At 36.7% G+C, this 21,976-nt stretch overlaps 1 protein-coding gene across 6 annotated transcripts in view; it reads right to left on the reverse strand.

Moving 5' to 3' along the window:
* The window catches only part of LOC106872918 (putative aminopeptidase NPEPL1), an 88,146-nt gene that overhangs the window by 33,520 nt on the left and 32,650 nt on the right, over nucleotides 1-21,976 (reverse strand). Inside the window, exon 1 of one of the 6 annotated variants that reach the window (XM_014920098.3) lies at nucleotides 21,152-21,290. The exons of 4 other annotated variants lie outside the window; for them this stretch is intronic. The gene's annotated coding sequence lies outside the window, so the exon portion shown is untranslated. Of the gene's footprint in view, nucleotides 1-21,070; nucleotides 21,291-21,976 lie in introns of those variants that run through there. One more of the 6 variants, XM_089342158.1, reaches the window with a different exon arrangement.

Below are 21,976 nucleotides of genomic sequence, written 5' to 3' on the forward strand. Positions count from 1 at the left end.
AAGCAGACTTTCTATGGCCAGATGCTCTTCCTGTCACCAACCCATACCTGTTTCCAACCATGGTGAGACATGTTTTTCAGGGAAGACTGGAAATGAACAACTTCACTTATATGACAATGATGCTGATGTACAATCTTCATATTAAGTCATGACAAGTGTATACAAGTGATGTCAAAGCAAAGAGACAGTAGCGTGCGTGCACACACACACAGTTAGCCTCTTCCTTTCAGTTTCCAGCTACCAAATCCACTTACAAAGGCTTTGATGTACCCAGAGTTATAGGCCAATGCACTTGTCTAAAATGCCACACAGTGGGACTAAACCTGAGACCATGTGGTTAGGAAGCAAACTTCTTGCCACACAGTCACAACTGCACCTATATAATATATCAATACTGTCATGCCTCAATATTCCACAAATCCATCTTTTTCATGCATGCAATATTACTGTGCACAATAGCAGCAGTTTACAACTACAAAAACTACATCTGAATAATCTATTATTTATGCATGTTTCTAGCTTATTGATTTCTTAGTCATTGTGTTATGTTGTGTTGTGTGTCTTAGGCAAGACATATCACTCAACTTGGTTTTGCCAGCCAAGCATAACAGGGGGAATCAGATTAGAAACAAAAAAAAAACCCCATTGGCCAATGAACAGAGAGAGAGAGAGAGAGATGAAAATTTGCAGAATTATTCAACCCACAATGATATGCCTATTATCGCTTATTTGTTTCAGTCAATGGAACACCACCTTGAAGGGTTTAGTCAAAAAGAATTGACTCTAATATGAGGGGCTACCCAAAAGCCTGTTGTAGTTCAGGCTTCTGCTACTAGAAGCCACTTGATGCAACCCTCAGGCATCAGTCTGTCGACTGGCATTGTCATGTGAAGTTGTACTGTGATGTGATGCATCTTTATTTTGCAGTGCTTCTCCCGTTTGTCAATTTTTGCAATGGCAGAAACAAAAAACTGTGTGCTTCTGTTTTCTGCTGGAGAAAACAGAAACCAGAACAGTTGTCATGCTTCAAACAGCTTACAAGGATGATGCCATGAGCAAAACACAAGTTTACAAGTGGTTTCCATGTTTTAGGAATGGTCACTTGTTGCTTGAAGACCATCCTCATTCAAGGTGACCCCTGATCTCTAGAATGAAAAAAATCATGAAAATTCATGAACTGATCTTGGAGGATTATTACTGGGCAATTAATGAACTTGCTGATATGACTGGTGAATCCTAGAGCTCCTGCCAATGAATCTTGAGTGAGGAATTGCGAATGAAAAGAGTTGCTGTAAAATTTGTTCCTTGCTTGCTCACAGAAGATCAAAAGCAATCATGACTGAATGCATGTCGTGAACTGAAAGAACAGATGGAAATTGATCTGGACCATTTTTCGAAGGTCAACACTAGTGATGAAAGCTGGTGCTATGGAATTTGCAGATGTGGAAGAGATGAAGAAAAAAAAAATGACAGAAGCATCAAAAAGTATCACTTTGCACGAGTTTCAAGACTGCTTTGGATAGTGGAAAATATGCCTGGGCCGATGCTTTGCTTCAAATGGAGAATACTTTGAAGGCAATAAAAGTGTAAACAATGTAAAACTAAGTGAATAAAATAATATTGCAAAATTCTGGTTTCTTTTGGGTAGCCCCTTGTACTTATTTTATTGGTTTCATCTGCCAAACTGCTGTTACATGGATGTAAGCAAACCAGCACCAGCTGGCAAGCAGTGGTGGGGGAAATACAAGTGTACACACACATGGGTTTCCACACGATTTCCATTTACCAAATCCACATAAAACGTATGGGTCGGCCAATAGAAGTCATTTCCCCAAGGTGCAGTGTAGTGGGAATGAACCCAAAAAGCCCTAGGCTACTAACACAACCACACACACACTCACTCAAGTGGGAAAAAATGAAAGAGGGGATAGTTACAAGGCAATATAGAAAGGGATGCTGATAAGTCCCTGGCTTTGGGTAAAGGAAATAGAGGAGGTTAATCATGATTTTATTCAACATATTCCCCCATCTTAGATTCACACACTTATTGCAGCAGTTCTTCAGTTTGACTAAGCCCTGTAAAAGAACTTGTGATATCCTTAAAGCCAGGAACTTCCCAGCAGCCCCTTGTATGTTTGATAAATCAAGGTTGACTTGATGCAAAAACAACAACAATATGAAATGAGTCATGATGAAACTTGATAAACCAAGCCGTGTACGTTGCTCATTGAGAATATAAAGCAATGCAATGAATAATTAAAATAAAATGTTACATAATATCATTTCACGCACTGAATTGCTTTCATTAATTTTTGTTTGCACTGGAAGAGTCTAGGGTTAGGGGTCCAACCCATGCTAGCATGGAAGGCGGACGTTAAACGATGATGATGATGATGATGATGATATATATATGTAAAATCATTATCATCATTTTAACATTCACTTTTATAAGCTTGCTTGTGTCAAATGGAATTTATTGAAGCAGATTTTCAATGGCCAGATGTCCTTCTTGTTGCCAATCTTCACCTGTTACCAAGTAAGGTAATATTTCCCCACAGTCAGACATGATCTTGCAGAAAACTGGAAATGAACAACAATGCTTGTACAGCAGTAATGCTCATTTACAATTATCATCAAGGACACACAAACATGTAAAGGACAGACTTTTTTCCGTTTCCTTCTACCAAATCCACCCACAAAGCTTTAGTCAGTCCCGTAAGAGACAGTTGCCCTACTTGTCATTCAGTGGAACTGAACCAAAGACCATGTTGCAAGGAAGCAAACAGCCTTACATATATATATATATAATTTTACTAACATTTAGCAGAAGCAAAAGAGTGACTCAAGGGCCAAGAGTTTCATGCACCATATACTCATATTTTGAGTTCTATTTTTCCTGTCTGCGTCACCATACCTATATTATACATATATATATATATATAATAAATGCCAAAACGAATTTCTGTGTGTCAGTATGTCACACTTTGACTCCCTCTCTCACTATTCAGTGACACTGGGGTTAGTGTAATAGTAGGCATAGAGACATTGAGGGCAGTAGTAGATTGAGTTCTGAAGGTAATGGGGTGATAGTAATAGTGTGAGCTGTAGCTGTGATAGAGATAGAGGCGATGGTAGAGGTGGTGGTTGTAGTAGTAGCCGAGGCGATCAGGGATGACAGTGATAGTAAGTGATGTGAAAGACAGTGGTGATGGTGGTGGCATCAGAAGTCTGAATGGTGTGTATATGGCAGTTGCGATGGAGATGGTTGAAAACCATCAAAGGAAAGTGAGAGAGAGAAAGAAAGAGGTTAGATAGAAAAAAAATTGTACTGACCCCCAAATGGGAAGACAAAAAATGTTGTTTATCATGCAGTTTTGCAATATGTTCCAAGTCGACAAATTGTATCATTGTTTTGATGAAAATTGTTCATTGCTTGAAAAATATTGGGCAAGCTTAATAAAATTTAATATGTAATCAATGCATGCCCAAGGCCCAATGAAGAGCCCTCCATAGGAGCTAGCTCAAAAGCTACCTCACAGGGCAACTTTTAAGCTAGTATTTATATCTGTGTGTGTGAATATATGCAAATTTGTAACCACACAGCCATGAGGGTGTTATTCATTGCCTCCATTGATATATAAAAGTGGAAGATGGATGCACTTACTGCATGACAACTTTACCATGTATTATATATATATATATATATATATATATATATATATATATATATATATATATACACATATATATATATACACATATACACACGATATATAGGGCTTCCACAAATTTTACCTATCAAATTTCAATCACAAGGTATTGGTTAATTTGAAGCTACATTAAAAAAACATTTGCCCAAAGTGACATACAGTCGAACTGAACTTAGAATCCTGTGGTTGTGAAGCAAGCCTTTCACCCACATAGCTATGTCTAGACCCACTACTTTGGGCTTGATTACTTTCATTTCCCACTCTACAGGCTCATTACAGTTTCCATCAACCAAATTCACCATGACACATTGGTCAACCGAGTAATATGGCAGAAGACACTCACCCAAGGTGTTGCACAGTGAGACTAAACCCAAAACTATATTAAGAAGCAAACTACTTAAATACATATCAATACTTATTATATATATATATATATATATATATATATATATACATACACCCATGCCAGCATGGAAGGTGGACGTTAAATGATGATATATATGTGTGTGTGTGTGTGTGTGTGTGTGTGTGCGTGCGTATCATCATCATCATTTAACGTCCGCTTTCCATGCTGGCATGGGTTGGACGATTTGACTGAGGACCAGCAAACCAGATGGCTGCACCAGGTTCCAATCTGATTTGGCAGAGTTTCTACAGCTGGATGCCCTTCCTAACGCCAACCACTCTGAGAGTGTAGTGGGTGCTTTTACGTGCCACCGGCACGAGGGCCAGACACACGGTACTGGCAACGGCCACGCTCAAAATGGTGTTTTTATGTGCCACCTGCACAGGAGTCAGTCGAGCGGTGCTGGCAACGACCTCGCCCGAATGTTTTGTTCACATGCCACCGGCACAAGTGCCAGTAAAGCGACGCTGGTAACGATCACGCTCAAATGGTGCTTTTTATGTGCCACTGGCACGGAAGCGAGACTGCTGCTCTGGCAATGATTCCACTTGGATGGTGCTGTTAGCGCTCCACTGGCACGGGTGGCAGTCATCGAATTTGGTTCAGTTTCGATTTCACTTGCCTCAATAGGTCTTTGCAAGCAGAGTTTAGTGTCCAGTGAAGGAAAGGTATGCATATAGGTGGGCTGGTTACACCCCTGGCATAGGCCACTGGTTATGGTCTCACTTGCCTTTCCGGGTCTTCTCATGCACAACATATTTCCAAAGGTCTCGTTCACTAGTCATTGCCTCAGTGAGGCCTAATTTTCGAAGGTCGTGCTTCACCACCCCATCCCAGGTCTTCCCGGGTCTACCTCTTCCACAGGTACCCTCAACCGCTAGGGTGGAAGACAGATGCACTCATTGCATGACAAATTTACCATTTAGGTTGCAGCTTGTATCAATAATCATATTAAATTCACTCCAGAACTATAATGTAGTATAAAGAACATATCAATAATTTTTTATCATTTACTAGTTTCAGTCATTAGACTGCGGTCATGCTAAGGCACTGCCTTGAAGAATTTTTAGTCAAATGAACTGACCCCAGTACTTATTTTTTGTTTTAAGCTTGGTACTTATTCTATTACTCACATTTTGCCAAAGTGCTAAGTTACAGGGATGTAAATAAACCAATACAGGTTGTCAAATGATGATGGAGGACAAACACGCACACACACACAGATATATACAGTGGGCTTGTTTCAGTTTCCATCTACTGAATCCACTCACAAGGCTTTGGTCAGCCCAAGGCTATAACAGAAGACACTTACCAAGGTGCCATGCAGTGGGACTGAACCCAGAACTATGTAGTTGAGAAGCAAGCTTCTTATCACACACCCTCTCCTGTCCCCATGAGAGAAAAAAAACAAAAACAAAAAACAAAAAACAAGGCATGAATGTGATATTCTTTTACTCTATCTGTTACATATGTATCTGCATCCAGTAATTAATTATTGCAATCTATACATGCAACTTATAAATGCAGCATACATAATCCTACAGAACACATCCTCAGACTGTGTCAACCCTTTGAGTTGCATGTAACAATTGCACTTATAGGGTGACATCATTAATTACTGATTAAAGATACATATGCAACAGATGGAATAAAGGAATGCCAAATTTATATATATAAAATTCTCATTTTAAATATATATATAATGTATATAAAAAAAAACAAAAAAAAAACTGGAGGATGATGTTAAAAAGCAGAAGTATCATATGTACAGTAAAAATCAATTGATACAAGGCTTGGCATCAGCTGGTCAGATCAACTGGCCACACACACACACACGTTGCTATTCTAAATATCCGCATTAATGGGATGAGAGCTGCTTCTGATAGTGTAATGCGACATAATGATCTGTACTTCACTGAGTATGTGTACTACAGTAGATAGCTTTAGCTTCTGCTGGATACCAGTTACTTTAGAAGCCAATGAGGGAGCCTCTACATCAGCGGTTCTCGACCAGAGTCCACAGGGCCCCTGAGGGTCCATGTAATATTTTGGGGGGTTCACACAACAAAATAGTAAATTAGGGATTCACAATAATATTTTAAAGGTCCCTGAAAAAATTTTGCTTTAGATGGATGTATTGGTATGTATTACATGAAACAGCTAAATTTCTTTCTCTAACACTTTATATAGTTCAACCTACACAAGTCAATGGGTGAAAAACAAAAAAGAAGTTCGAAGGAAGTTTCTATAAAACTAGTTTTTAAATAACAAATGGCTATGGGGGCCCACCAGAATAAAATAGTAATGAAAGGGGTTCATAGACAACAAATGGTTGAGAACCTCTGCTCTACATGGTTGCTCAACCAGCAACTAATAGCAGCAAAATCTCCCTCAAATCACACCCAGTTGTCTTTAAGGAAAGAAAAACACATAAGGTAATGCAATCTAGATATACAGTTCCTATATCCTTTGTCTTTTATGTGTTTCGCTCATTGGACTACAGCCATACTGGGGCATTGCTGTGGAGGGTTTAGTCAAATGGATTGACTTTAGTGCTTATTTTTTAATCCCAGTACTTACTCTATCAATGTCTTTTGCTGGACTAATGTATAGGGAAGTAAATAAACAAACACTAGTTGTCAGGTAGTGGTGGAGAGGTACAAAGACAGGCTTCCATTCAGTTACTTTCTGCCAAATCCACACACCAGGCATTGGTTAGCCTATCTCCTAGATGCATCCCAACACTAAATATTACCATCCAATCCCACCCATTTTTTCTTTTGTTTCTTTTAATCATTTAGTCGAGAAGATAGGAAGAAGATTTTCTTACACTGAAGACCTGATCCAAATGCATGCAAATCACTAAAGCAACTCCATGACCAGATGATGAAGTTAAACTGGAAGTCATATTAACCCTTTAGCATTTAAATTGATCACATCGAGCCTGAATATTCCACCTATGTCACAGTCACTTAAACACCATGGCCCTAAATGTGAAACAGCAGCAACATATAAGAATGAATGCCTTTATAGAGACCTGCCAAAAGTTAGCAAAAAGATCAGGCAAAGATGGCTACAACTATCTGGTCACTGTGTGCACCACCCTGAGATGGAAGCATCCAAATTAGTCTTGTAGAATACACTTCATGGTGATGTACGAAGAGGAAAACATCACACATTAACTTGATATTGGAGACATTGGTCTGGAATGTATCCAGGACTCTGAGACAGTGATCCAGGACTGAGAAACACGTCGGGTGGACTTTGTTGCTGCAGCCCAGGTTGGAACCCAGCCATAAAAACAAAAACTAAAAAAAATCACGGAAACTTGGTTAAGCTCTAACCTTGTGAGTGCTAGAGCTCATGACAGACCTAACTCTTTGAACTCCAAAAATAAGCAGCCTATACTAATATCACAAAGCACTCGATCCAATACGATTCCATCAGTTCAATGTCCTAGACCATGCATGGGCAACCTGCAGACCGCGGGCCGCATGCGGCCCTTGATGAGTTTCTAATTTGGTTACTAATTTACAGCATAACCTAAAAGTAGCAACATCTAATTTTTCTACGTAATATTGAAAATATGGTAAAGAATATGAATGTGCAAAAATCTCATTGATACAGAGAATGAAATTTGTTCTTTAATAAAATATCAATGAATTTTCTTTTTTTTTCACCTCAATATTTTAAATTATAATTTATTTACACTAGTAATCATCATTAGGAAATAATGAGAGCTGCCGGCTTAATTCAAACTTTCATACCAAGACAAAATTAAGAAGAACTGCAAAAAAATTCAGTGTAAAGTGGGCAAGTAATATTTCATACATGTGTGTATTATCAGGCAGCCCCTCCCACTTGGAAATGATACAATGCAGGCCCCCAGTTGATGAAAAGTTGCCTATCCCTGTCCTACACTGGTGTGTGGCCTATTGGTTAGGGTGTGGCCTATTGGTTAGGGTGTTGCACTCACAATCATGAGATCATGGTTTCAATTCTTAGACTGGCTGTGTGTTGTGTTTTTGAGCAAAACCATTTCACATTGCTTTGGTTCACTCAGCTGCAAATGGACTTCACAACTCTGTGATGCATTGGCATGAAAGGGTGAGATGGTGAATCATCGGTGAGTCAGGAAAATCACATGAATGCAGGTCTTGTGAGCCACGTTTTGTATTCAGCGATTGAAAGGATGAATAGTACAATCCATACTGTGAATACTGACTGGTTGTTCAACCATGTTGAAGGATGAATGAATGCTACTTTATTTCTCAACCCAGAAGGATGACAAAAGGCAAAGTTAACCTCAGCAGAATCTGAACCCAGAACACAAAAACTGGAATGCATATCACAAGGAATTTTGACCAATGCTCCAACAACTCAATCAATGTTTTGCCTGAATAAAGTATTTTCAAAAGTTTTTCCTAAATGCTGATTACATAGGCTTAGGCATGGTTGTAATAAGAAACTTGCTTCCCAACCACATGGTTTCAGGTTCAGTCCCACTGCATAGCACCTTGGGCAAGTGTCTTCAACTGTAGCCTCGGGCTGACCGAAGCTTTGTGAGTGGATTTGGTAAATGGAAATTAAAAGAAGCCCATAATATATATACATGTATATGATTTCCAGTCACTTCAGCCATGTAACCACATACATGCTTTTCCTGGACTTTTTTCCTTCTCTGGACATTTCCTTTCACCTCCTCCTGATGAAGAGCTATGCTCGAAATGTGAAAAACCCACTCTTTTTTTTCCACTTTTACTTAGCATCAAGTTCATACATTCCATATGCACGTCTTTTGTTTTGTTATTTATTTTTAATGTTCGATTTTTAATGTTGTTGGTTTATTTACGTCCCCATAAAAGAGCAATAGGATAAGTACCGGGCTTAAAACAAAAAATAAGTACTAGGGTTGATTCATTCCACTAAAAAAGTTCTTTGGAGTGGTGCCCCAGCATGACCACAGTCTAATGACTGAAACAGTTCAAAGATAAAAGATATGCTTATTTTCAGACTTTCAGTTAACCCCTGGTTTCATATGCTCTGAGTAGTATAAAGCTTTCCTATCATAAGTCTCAAGTTATTCTGATAGTTGGGGAAAAAAAATGGAAATGTGTATCATATATGATGCTTGGATGCCAGGGAAAGATGTCCTGTGTTTCACATGTGACGTACACGACAGTGAAAGGGTAAAAAAAAACATCTAAGTAAATCATTTTAATAACCTGTTTTAATTAAATGCCTAATTGCTTTAATGTGCAAAGAAATTTAGCATTTGAACCAGTGTAACTAGCCTACCTCTCCTATATATATATATATATATATATATATATATATATATATATATATATATAAATATATATATATATATATATATAAAAGATAACAAGAGTGAAAAAACTACAGAAGGCTTGTGTTACATGGTTAAAGTATATATTTAAATTGTCAGAAAAAATGTTATAAAATCTTTTTGGTATATAAACATTGTATTTTGAGAAATAACCGGTTTCGTGTTGTCTTTTCAAATTTCTCTACTTATATATATATATATATATATATACACACATTTACTGCTGTTTTTGTAATATTTCTACCATACATAAGGTGACAAGCTGGCAGGATCATTAGCATGCTGGACAAAATGCTTAGTGGTATTTCATTCATCTTCACATTCTGAATTCAAATTCCACTTGGCTTTCATTCATTCAGTGTCAATAAAATAAGTAGTAGCAGAGCACTACTTTGTTGATTTGATTGATTTAGCCCCTCCTCCTCCTCTGAAATTGCTGGTCTTGTGCCAGAATTTGAAACTAATATTTTATTATGCATACTAAGAACATATCAAATGTAACCAATTTGACTAACAAACTTTCTTAGAATTCTTTCATTCAATTATTTTCATCCTGCCATCTCATTTGTTTGATTTAATTACTTTACACATATAAACAAACCCCACTCCACATAAAGTAATTATTTTTATTATCACAATTATAAATCATTCCACTTCATCAATTAACACAGGGACTCATTGTCTGCGTTGGTTTACTGGAAGAGATAGTTTTTCAATGTGACATCAATCACAATGGGTAAATATAACTAAATTAAAAGCCAAAGATGACATAGTGAACAATTTATTGAAAAGAATATTAATTACAGTTATTAATTTCTGCAATTAAAAGATAAAATGAATGGATTATTTTCTGATTATTAATACATGATAGGATTCATCTCCATTTCACTTTGGTAACCACAAAATTTAGAAAGAGAAGCAAGCATCCATCTACAGCAGTGGTTCTCAACCATTTATCTATAAACCCCTCTGATTAATATTTTATTCTGGTGGAGCCCATAGCCAGTCAATGTTTAAAAACTAGTTTTATAGATAGCCCTTTCAAAATTCCTATTTTGATTCTGATACATTTACTTGTATAGATTTGCAAAAACTTTCTCTGAGAGAACATGTTTCAGTGGCTGGAAACATGTTAAAAACTATGTAAAACATTAGAGAAAGAAACTTGCAATAAATACATCCAAAGCAAAATTATTTCATGGATCCTTGAAATATTACTTTGGATCTCCAATTTACTATGTTGCTTACATGGATCCCCCAAAATCTTATATGGACTCTGGTTGAGAACCTCTGGTCTAAACCAAACTAATTTCTATGCTTCTATGTCAGTCATTTTTTTTTTGATGCCTACATCTTTATGCTTGCAGGGGTTGGATGAAGTTTACTGAAGCAGATTTCTTATGGCCAAGTCACCAACAACCCACCTGTTTCCAGCTAAGGTAATATTTCTCCATAGCCAGACATGCTTTTGCATTTTGCACACTATTGGAAATGAATGACACTGCTTGTATGATTGTGCTGTGTGTATATGTATATATATGCATATATATACAGCACAGTCATACAAGCTGTATACACACACACACACACATTATATATGACCTCTCTATGATGTAGCTACACAGTCTCATGTCAAGTCATTCACTAGACAAATACAATTAGAAAATGTGTGTGTGTGTGTGTACATCTATGTAAATGTGTTTGTTTACCTCTCCGGTAAACAACATGACTTAGCTCAGCAGTTTTAAGCAAAAACCAGCAAAAATTTTTTAAACTCACTAGAAAACTAAGGGCTGATCACAAGAACAGCATCAGGCCATAGGCTACTGCCTCAATAAGCTTTGTTCAATCCATGACCAGCATGGAAAAAGTAGACATAAAAAAGAAACAAAAAGAAAATGATAACAACAATGCGACAATGAAACTTTTTTTGTTATCACTTAATAATTTACTCCTACATAATATATTTATTGTAACATTTAAAGGCTAACGAGAAATAATTTTCATACCGATGGCATCTCTGAGTTATCTATTCACCAACACTAATACATTTCTCTCTGCCAATTACTGTGCATTCTATTGTCTTCATTACATAATTTTTTTAGTTGTTTGTTTTTAATGCTCCCAGTAAACTTTATTTTATAATGTTACTACTATTCCCTGATTCATTTTCACCAACCTGTGTGTGAGTGAGAGAGATAGAGAGAAAGAGAGATAAAATGCTGGCCAGAAATTCTGAGTCATTCATGTTGTATCTAACAAGTAGGATTAGATTTCATAGTGAAGCTCTTTCAGATTCTCAAAACATATATGGTGACCTAAGAGGGTAGTAAAATATCAGTTATTGAATACATTTCTAGTAGATAATAACCAAAGCTTAGACACTAAATAGTTTTAGGGTGTTCAAAGTAAATACCAACCACAAATAGCACTCTCTCTCTCTCTTTCTCTCTCTCACACATGCATACACAACCTTAGGTTTAGGTGCTATAACTTTAACAGCCAGCATACTTAAGTACTGGATTTAAAGTTGCTAAGATCCAAGCAACGGATGCCTCTAATGAAAAAAATTACACTAGTGTCTTCTACTATAGCCTTGGACTGACCAAAGCCTTAGATGTGGAATTCGTAGAGAAACTAAAAGACCACTGTGTGTCTGTGTATATGTATGCGTGTGTATATATATATATATATATATATGATGATATATATATACACACACACCCTTTGAGTATGTTTATTTCCTACCACCACCACCAGCGCTTGACAACTGATATTGGTGCGTTTACGGCAAAACAGACCAATAGAATAAGTACCAGGCTTTACAAAAAAATAAGCCCTGGGGTCGATTTGTTCAACTAGAAATTCTTCAAGGTGATTGATCCAGCATGGCTGCAATCCAATGACTGAAGCAATTAAAAGATTAAAGGTAGGTCTCATGAAAATTGAAAACATATCACCACCATTATTTAATGTCCATGTTCTACGCAGACATGGGTTTGATGGTTTGACAGGATCCAAATGTGCCCAAGGACTGCATTGTGCTCTAGTGTCTGGTCTGGCAGAGTTTCTATGATTGAATATCATTCCTAATACTAACCACTTAAACCAGTGGTTCTCAACCATATTTTTACCTATGCCATTAAATGGTTATTGGGGGGGGGGGGTCCACCCGAATAAAATAGGAATCAAAGAGATCCATAGGCAAAAAATGGTTGAAAACCACTAGTCTAGTTGATCAAATCAACCCCAGTATATATTTCAAGTCAGATATTTACATTCTGTCAGTTTCTTCTTTAACTTCTACGAAACAGTTATGTAAACAAATCAATGCAAACACAAAGTTAAGATAGTGGGACACACACACACACAAACATTCATACACACAGACTTACAGACAATGGTCTTCTATAGTTTCCTCTCCCAAATTCACTCATAAACCACTGATTGACCCAGGACAATAGTAGAAAACAACGCTTGTCCAAAGTGATGTGTATTGGGATTGAAACTAGAACCACCGCTGATCATAGGTTTGCTTAATCAGAAGTGACATGGGTCTAAATAACAGTTTCAATCTTCTTTTTTTTTTTTTTTGGCACAAAACCAACAATTCTGAGGAAGAGGCAAGTCAATTATATTGACCTCAGTGCTCAGCTGGTACTTATTTTATCGACCCTGAAAGGATGAAAGCAAAGTCGACCTCAGTGGAATTTGAACTCAGCAGGTAAGGACAAACAAAATGCGGCTAAGCATCTTGCCTGGTGTGCTAACGATTCTGCCAGCTTGCCTGGATCTAAATAACAATAGCAGCAACAAAACAAGGGAAAAGAAAAGAAAAGGAAAATGAGAAAATAAACAGAGTCAAGTGTAATCCTGCAACATGTAGGAAGTTGTGCATGGATGCATTTACATATGTGCAAGTTGCTGAACAAATTGTGTTCTGCAATTTCTGCTGAAATAAAACGTCATTAGCAGCAGGGCAGGACACTTAGAAATTCACATTGCACCAAATGCTTGTTAAACTCTTGTTTTGTCAGTCAGCCAACCAAGTGTCTTACATTGATACAATTACTTCCATAATCAATATACTGGGTAACATTTCAAAACAATAATGAAGCTATTTATGTGGGAGGTAGGATATTCTACTTGCTAGAAATACCAGTCAAATCATCTTCAAATTACAAACTATCACCTTGGCAACTAGTCATTTAGGTGCAGGCATGGCTGTGTGGTTAAGAAAGCTTGCTTCCTGACCATGCAGTTATGGATTCAGTGTCACTATGTGGCACCTTGGTCAAGTGTCTTCTACTATAGCTGAAGGCTGACCAAATCCTTGTGAGTGGATTTGGTAGGCAGAAACTGAAAAGAGCCCATTCTGTGGGTGTGGGTGCTCAATGGCCTTCTTGTCCACTGAACTACAAAACTGTGTCACATAAACATAACCACTACCCAGTAGTATCAATATATTACATAGGTAAAAGCGGTGAGCCAGCAGAGTCATTAGCATGTCAGGCAAAATGCATAGAGGCATTTCATCCATCTTTACACTCTGAGTTCAAATTCTGCTGAGGTTGACTTTGTTTTTTATCCTTTCCAGAAATCAATATATTACATCAGCAGTAGTTAACGTTTGCTTATGTGGCACAGTTCTGTGGCTCAAGGGACAAAGACCAATAAAATACCATAGTTGAGATGAGAAAGGCTTAGTGTCAGGAAAGGTATCCAACTTAATACTGTGTCAAGAAGATTTGTTCAATTCACACCAAAAGTTAAGTTTATGCAAATACGTCTGCTATTGATATATTTGCATTTCTGAACACAGTATGTCCATAAGAGATTATCTGCAGACAAATACTACAGTAAATTTACTTTCTTGCAATGTATCTACATTAAGTATGATAAAAACATGGCTATTTTGACTAAATACTGCTTCTGTTGCATATAATGAATTTTTATTCAGCTGGGCAGCTATTTGCAACAGCAGTACTTGTTCAATCACTATTTTTGTATATCAGGAGCAATGGATTTTGTCTTGACATGTGGTTGGCAGTGGGTACATGCTACTGACAAAGCCCAATGATGCAGAAATGTGTGTCTAGCATTCTCACCACCATTACTGGACGATTTTCATCTGCTGCTAAAATAGTTCATGTTTTTAAACACAAGACATCCATAAAAAATATCATCTCTGGACGAGTACAGCAAGAAATTTGCTTTTTCATAAATTATCTGCATTATTTTTTTTTATACATAAGTGGCTATTGTTTTTTTATTTAGCAACAGTAGAATGGAGAAAGAAGCACAGCTTGTAGAGAGCTAATGATATTTAAATGATATTTAGTATTTTATCATCAGTTAGCATTTATGTGTCGTGTGGGTATCAGTTAGACTATTCCACTCTCACATTTCTGAGTTCTAAATCCACAAGAGAATATTTGGGTTTATAACCTTCCTTTCTAGTTAAGCTGCTCAAATGAATACCAGTAATACATTAAGGTTGAAACAACCAGCTAATGTAGAAGACCTATTAGCTACATTAGAAGAGATATCCATTAAAAATCAAATAAAGAAAAAAAAAAATGTGCCTGAGATCGAGAGAGAAATAATAATTAATCAAAGAGTAGTAAAAATTGGTACAAATAACCTTTCAACTTTCTGTTCAAATTTCATGAGAGACAAGCTTTTCTTATTTCCTCTCCCAAGCATCAGTAAATAATTGGAGCCACGAACCAATGAGGAAGCATTTGTGCAGCATGCTCAACTGCTAAAAATAGCTGACAAATCTCACTAAATCTCCCTTAAATCATTACCCTGTTGGGTCAAATAGTCTTGGGCTACCAGCTAGAACATCTTTGATTATAGGTCTGACTTAGAGAACAATAACAACTGCAATACGACATACAGAAACTGTCAAAACTTTTCTTTTGTTTCACAAAAATCTACGTTCCTATTATAAAACTAAAGTTCAAATACAAAATTATAAATACATTATCATTAATGAATCAACAATACTATTGCTATCACCTATTTTTACCATGCTGACATACACTGGACAGTTTCTCTCTCTCTCTCTCTCTCTCACACACACACACACACACACACACACACACACACACACACACACACACACAGTGTGTGTACAGCAATCCTAGCTATGCTTGTACTCTATCAACACATTTGATGGTGCTGGTACATTCTCAGCTATATGAAACATTTTGCAAAAATCCTATTCACATACAGGCAATTTCTCTCTCTCTCTCTCTCTCTCTCTCTCTCTCTTGGCAAAGACTTGTTTCTAAGTATTTAGTACATTTCAGTCTGAAGGGGGTGGTCATTTGTGCTGTAGGGGATGATGGGCTTCCTGATAGCTAATAGCCCATATCTTCCGCTAAACAGCCTATTGCAAGAATTGCATTGAATTGTAGGAGCAAGTTGAGGTTGGGTTGCTCTGTCTTTCCTATATGTGCATATATATATATATATATAAATATATATATATATATATATATATATATATATATATAATTATTACAAATTAAAAGGGTAAAGGATTATCAATTTATTAATTAATAAATCAATTAACAATTAATAATTTTTACCAAGCCCATCGGTATGAAAGCACCATTATTGGTGGAAAACTTATTTAAAAGCTCATATATATTTATAAACATAATTAAGGGATCTGTGGGATTCTCAGCTTTTTTAGCTGCTATTTCTGAACTTCGGTATATGGTGAAGCAAATATTTGCTGATCCCTTAATTATGTTTATGTTTATATATATATATATATATATATATATATATAGTAGGAGGAGGGATATAATATCCAGACAGATAGTGAATTTTCTCCAAGTTTATTATGAATAAACTGACTGGAAATAAAGTTTGAATGTTCAAATTCTTCATTCTCCTTATCAATATATATATATTTCTAGCAGGCCAAGGGATCACATAGATGCTCCCTTATTGTTTTGTGATTCCAGTGATTATTGGTACTGGAGAGAGAATAAGGCAAGGTTGGGTCTTATGAGATTAGAAAGTAAGAAACTGTCAATTAGGTATATGTGTGTGCATGTGTGTGTGTGCGTGCGTCCGTGTGTGAGTATATGTGTTAAGAAGCTTTGTAGTTGTCAGTTTCGAGACTATATCTGATCTGAAAAGGATCACAACTGAACTAAAGGTGTATTTTTCATCATGTTACCTTGGTACAAAAGCTTGTACTAGCTATATAAAAAACAAAAAAAAACATCTTTTATCTTTTACTTGTTTTGGTCATTTGGCTGCAGCCATGGTAAGGCACCACCCTGAGGGGGTTTTTGTTGAACAAATCAACCTCAGTACTTATTTTTTAAGCATAATATTTATTGTATTGGTCTCATTTGCCAAACCGCTAAGTTACGGATATGTAAATACACCAACATTAATTATCAAACACAAAGACACACACACATACACACGATGGGCTTCTTTCAGTCACTGTCTACTAAATCCATTCCCAAGGTTTTTGTTGGCCTAAGGCCATGGTAGATGACACTTGCCCAAAGTGCCACACAGTGGGACTGAACCTGGAACCATGTGATTGGGAAACAAACTTCTCAACCACACAGCCATGCCTGCGCCTTTATATTTAATGTGGTCCAAGATAGTGTCTAAAAATCTCCTTTTGATCATAGAACTGCTGGATAAGAATAGACTAAGGTTAGTTAAAACAGCAAGAACATACACATGAACTCTGAAGCCATAAATTAAATTTTTTGATAAGTTATCTAGCTAGCAACCACTTCACCTGAATATTTTAACTTCTTCACTGGTATCCTTAAATGTTAAGCACAAATAACATTTCACTCTCTATGTGACGAAAACAAAATTAGATAAAGCAAAACATGTTGCAATATGTTTTACTGAAATTCTTAGACAAGAGAAACAGCCACCGCTGATAAATTATGTGTGTGTGAGTCTCTCTCTCATATATATATATATATATATATATATATATATGTATATGTATATGTATATATATATATATAGGGAAAAAATAAATTCAAAAGAGAGAAAGAATGATTTCTAATAAAGATTCATCATACTCACAGAAAACAGCCAGAGCAACTCGTAAGAATATGAAAATAGTAGTTGAAAAATATCATTATAGGTATAAATATACCATAAACAATTATAGAGAAATGGAGGAGGAAAAGATGTTGCTACATCTTTTTCTCCTCCATTTTTCTATAATTGTTTATGGTATATTTATAACTATAATGATATTTTTCAACTATATATATATATATATATCATCATCATCGTTTAACGTCCGCTGGGTTGGACGATTTGACTGAGGACTGGTGAAACCAGATGGCCACACCGGGCTCCAATCTGATATATATACACACATACACGCACATACACAGAGGTAAGCACATAAATGCAAAACAAGATAGAAAAAAATTACTACTTGACTACCAAAGGTAGAGTAATATGCTTTTATTAAAGCTGAAAAAATCTTCACAAACTGTTACTCAGAGTTTCACGTTACCATTTGTGGGACAATTGTGATCATACATAATGAAAGTGTATGTACAAATATATACAGATAATGAATAGATAGGGATAATGTATCCAAGTGGGTACTGTATGAACACTAAGTTATAAACTGAGATATGGCTAACCGCATTGAGTTGTGAGGAGTACCTAGTATTACTTAAGGTAAGCAATCCCACTGTATTTCATCCAATGGGTAAATCCCTCTAATTCATAATCAACTTATGGCTTGGGTTTTAAAAAATATACTTTGACCCAGTTTAAAGGTCTAGTATTCTCAATTCCAATGTTGAACCTAGGTCAGGATAAGGTCAACCTCATAGCAGTTTTGGTAGCCATATTAGGTTTCCAACTCTTCCTTTCACATTCTTTGCACTCAAAAACTATGGTAACCTAACAAAATAACAATTTTGCTTCCAACCACATCAATGAATGGATGGACCTTAAATAAAGTTGCATAGACTAATAATCAGTCAAAAGTAACTGGATGTAAATGGAATTGCTAGTTGTCTATGCAGTAAAAACTTGCATCTGACACATTTAAACCAAATGCGTTGTACAACTGACTATGAAGATAAAATATATGCAAATGTACTAATCTCCATATTCATTGTAATTGTGAAGAAGACACATATTCTACAGCAGAACTGTTAAGGTCACTCTCCACTGGTGAAAAAGATTGGCCTGCAAAAGTCTTGTGCTGGCACCATGTAATACTGCTCATGCTGGTTCCACATTAAAAGCACTCAGCACACACTGTAAAGTGATTGGCATTAGGAAGCTCATCCAGCTGTAGAAACCATGCCAAATCAGGCCAGAACCTGGTGCAACTTTCTGGTTTACCAACTCTAGTGAAACTGGCCAACCCATGCCAGCATGGCAAACACACATTAAAGGATGATGATGATGACAATGATAAATATATATATGCATGTATGTGTGTGTATTTTCACTAGATTATTTAGAATGGATTTAGGGTTTATAGTTTGGAGATAATAGCTGCATCCTAAAGTCTAGAGTAAGATCCAAGAAGTTAACCACTCTTGGGCCATTGTCAAAAGAAACATCAATGGTGGAAGTTTCAATTTCATCCCAGTTGCTATAGATCTGTGGTTCTTAACCCCCACACTATGATTTCAAGAACTTGTACATCACATGCAAACTGGCAAGATAGAATCAGGTGATTATCATGGGCTGTCACTAAACTTAGTAGTAATTTTGAGTGGCATCTTCTTAGCCAGCCCATCTGGCATTTTCCTCCTCTGTCAATTCAATATATATATATTAGACTGTGGTCATGCTGGAGCACCGCCTTTAACTTTTAGGTCAAATGAAATTAACCCAGTACCTATTTTTTTTTTAAGCCTGGTACTTATTCTATCAGTGTCTTTTTGCCAAACTGCTAAGTTATGGGGATGTAAACAAACCAACACCAGTTGTCAAGCAGTGGTAGAAAACAGACAGACACACACACATATATATATACAACACTATATATACAGGCTTCTTTCAGTTTCTGGCTTGCAATTCCACTCACAAGGCTTTGGTTGGCCCAAAGCTATTGAAGACACTTGCTTAAGGTGTCATTCAGTGGGACTAAAACCAGAACCATGTGGTTGGGAAGCAAACATCTTACCACACAGCCACACATATATATATATATATATCATCATCATCGTTTAACGTCCACCTTCCATGTATGCATGGGTAGGATGGTTGATAGGAGTCGGCCAGGTAGAAAAACTACCCCAGGCTACTAGCAGGGATTTTATGGCTGGATGCCCTTCCTAACACCAACCACTCTGCAAAGTGGACTCAGTGCTTTTTACATAGGGCTAGCACAGGTGAGGTTAGTTTTGGCATGCTTTTTACAGCTGGATGCCCTTCCAACCACATTACAGTGTGGACTGGATACTTTTAATGTAACACCAGCACTGGTAGGGTAACCAAGTAACTTACAAGACAAGGAATTATGAGAGGGGCAGGGCATTTGAGGAGGGGAACTTGTGTCAGAGGATGAAAGGTTAGAATGTGACAAAGGGACAGAGAGACAAAAGCACGTGTCTTGGTACAACAGAGGGGGGTCATTAGATGAGGTGATCCAGTATCAAATGATGAAAGGTTAGAGTGTAACAGAGAAATAGAGAGGCAGAAATAGGTGTCTTGCTATAGAATAGGTGCACGGACACCCATTGAGAGAGAGAGGTACAAGAAAGAGGCCAGAAACAAGTGTGCTGACGTAAAGGAGATACTTGGTTACCTAATCAGGGGAAAAACAAAGAAAAGGAAAGGGAGAGAGAGAGTAGGAAACAGCAAAAGTGTAAGAGAGAGCAGAAGAGAGATGGTGTAGTGCTAGGGTATATTCACAAGTAACAAGAATAGGCTGCTATGAGGGAGTCATCCGCAGAGCGCTAGCCTGCAGCGAACCGGCGAACAGGTAAAACCTATACATTGATTATGAGCAGTCGATAACGTTTACAACAGAAGTGTTGTTTTTAATTCGTAACTGAATGCATATAGACAGGTCACAGATGTGTGTCAATAGCCAGCTGGAGAAGATGTTCTCCTGGGGCTAAAAGCAACAGTAACATCCACCCTTAGGGTTCAGCCGCATTTAAGTGGCAAATATACTTCACGTTGTCGTGCAGTTACTGTTAATACCTCGTTCAGAGATCTAACATTGCTATATATATATATATATATATATATATATATATATATATATATATATATATATAAAATTATGGAGAAATGCTATATCCTATAATATAAGATATAGCATTTTCGCATACTGGATGCGTCCTGAAAATGCCGGAGTAAGTCGCAGTTGGAATGCATTCAATTACAAGTTTGGTCGGCAGAGTTGAATTGAGGCTAAATCCATCAGCCATCTCTCATTTGACCAAATGTTTTAGACGTCAGTGATGACAAGAGAAAAAAGTGACGATGCGAGTAAATGAAAGGTAATTAAATAATATTAATAAAGAGAATATTATATAATTGAATAAAACAACATATTCTATAATTAAAAAAAAAAACGTTAAAATATATTAAAAAAAAACGTACAAATATATGTCAAAATTAACTGATGAATTCTAATGAGCACCTTTCAGTCAGCTGACGATATTAGATAAAATTACAAGATACCTCTGGATGTAGTTTGATGAAACACGACCAATTTTCACCACGCGCACGCGCGATCGCCCGGGCGCTAGAATACTTTTAAGGGAGTTCACTCCGCTACAATAAATAGGACCAGTCTCCGGTTTGAGGATAACCTCCTCCCTCCCTTCCTTCCACCAATCCGTTTAACGTTTAACGTTCCGAGTTCAAATCCTGCCGAGGTCAACTTTGCTTTACATCACTTCCTGTAGTGATGAAAAGCAAAGTATAATGCATGTACTTGGCTCGATCTGATTTATTCGACTAAAGTATTCGTCTTGTATCAAAGTCAAAAATCTTTATTAACATTTGTCAACACAGACATCATTGAAGACTGAGTCTTTGTATTATTATCTTGTGACGTTCATAACAAATTTATGTTAGTTTCCACGGCCAAGGCCTTAATAAAACGAGACTTCAGTGGTTTTTAATGCATCACGCCGGTGCATATGTATTCCTTTGTAGTAAAGGGCAATGCGTGCACACATCTCTGTTTTAAAACTGTTTAATGCTATTTTTAATAAAGCTTTTTAAGAAGGCTCATCTAGTGTACTATGGATCGAAAAAGATTGAAAATCGTTTCGTCCGTTCCACCTCTTTAATACCAGCTGTCTTAAAAAAAAGGATTTATTATATAATGTAGTCCTAGGTTTAAGATAAAACGACAATATGTTCATTAGTTTGTCTTAGCAATCACAAGACATTGGAGCATTGCATTCAAATAGTTACAACTAAAATGCATGCGATCATAGGTCAGTGCTGAGGTTAAACAATTATAACCCATTAGTAATATATAAAACAGCAAAGTGA

Source organism: Octopus bimaculoides, chromosome 25, assembly GCF_046866305.1.
Source record: "Octopus bimaculoides isolate indiv1 chromosome 25, ASM4686630v1, whole genome shotgun sequence".
In the NCBI taxonomy this organism is placed as follows: domain Eukaryota; kingdom Metazoa; phylum Mollusca; class Cephalopoda; order Octopoda; family Octopodidae; genus Octopus; species Octopus bimaculoides.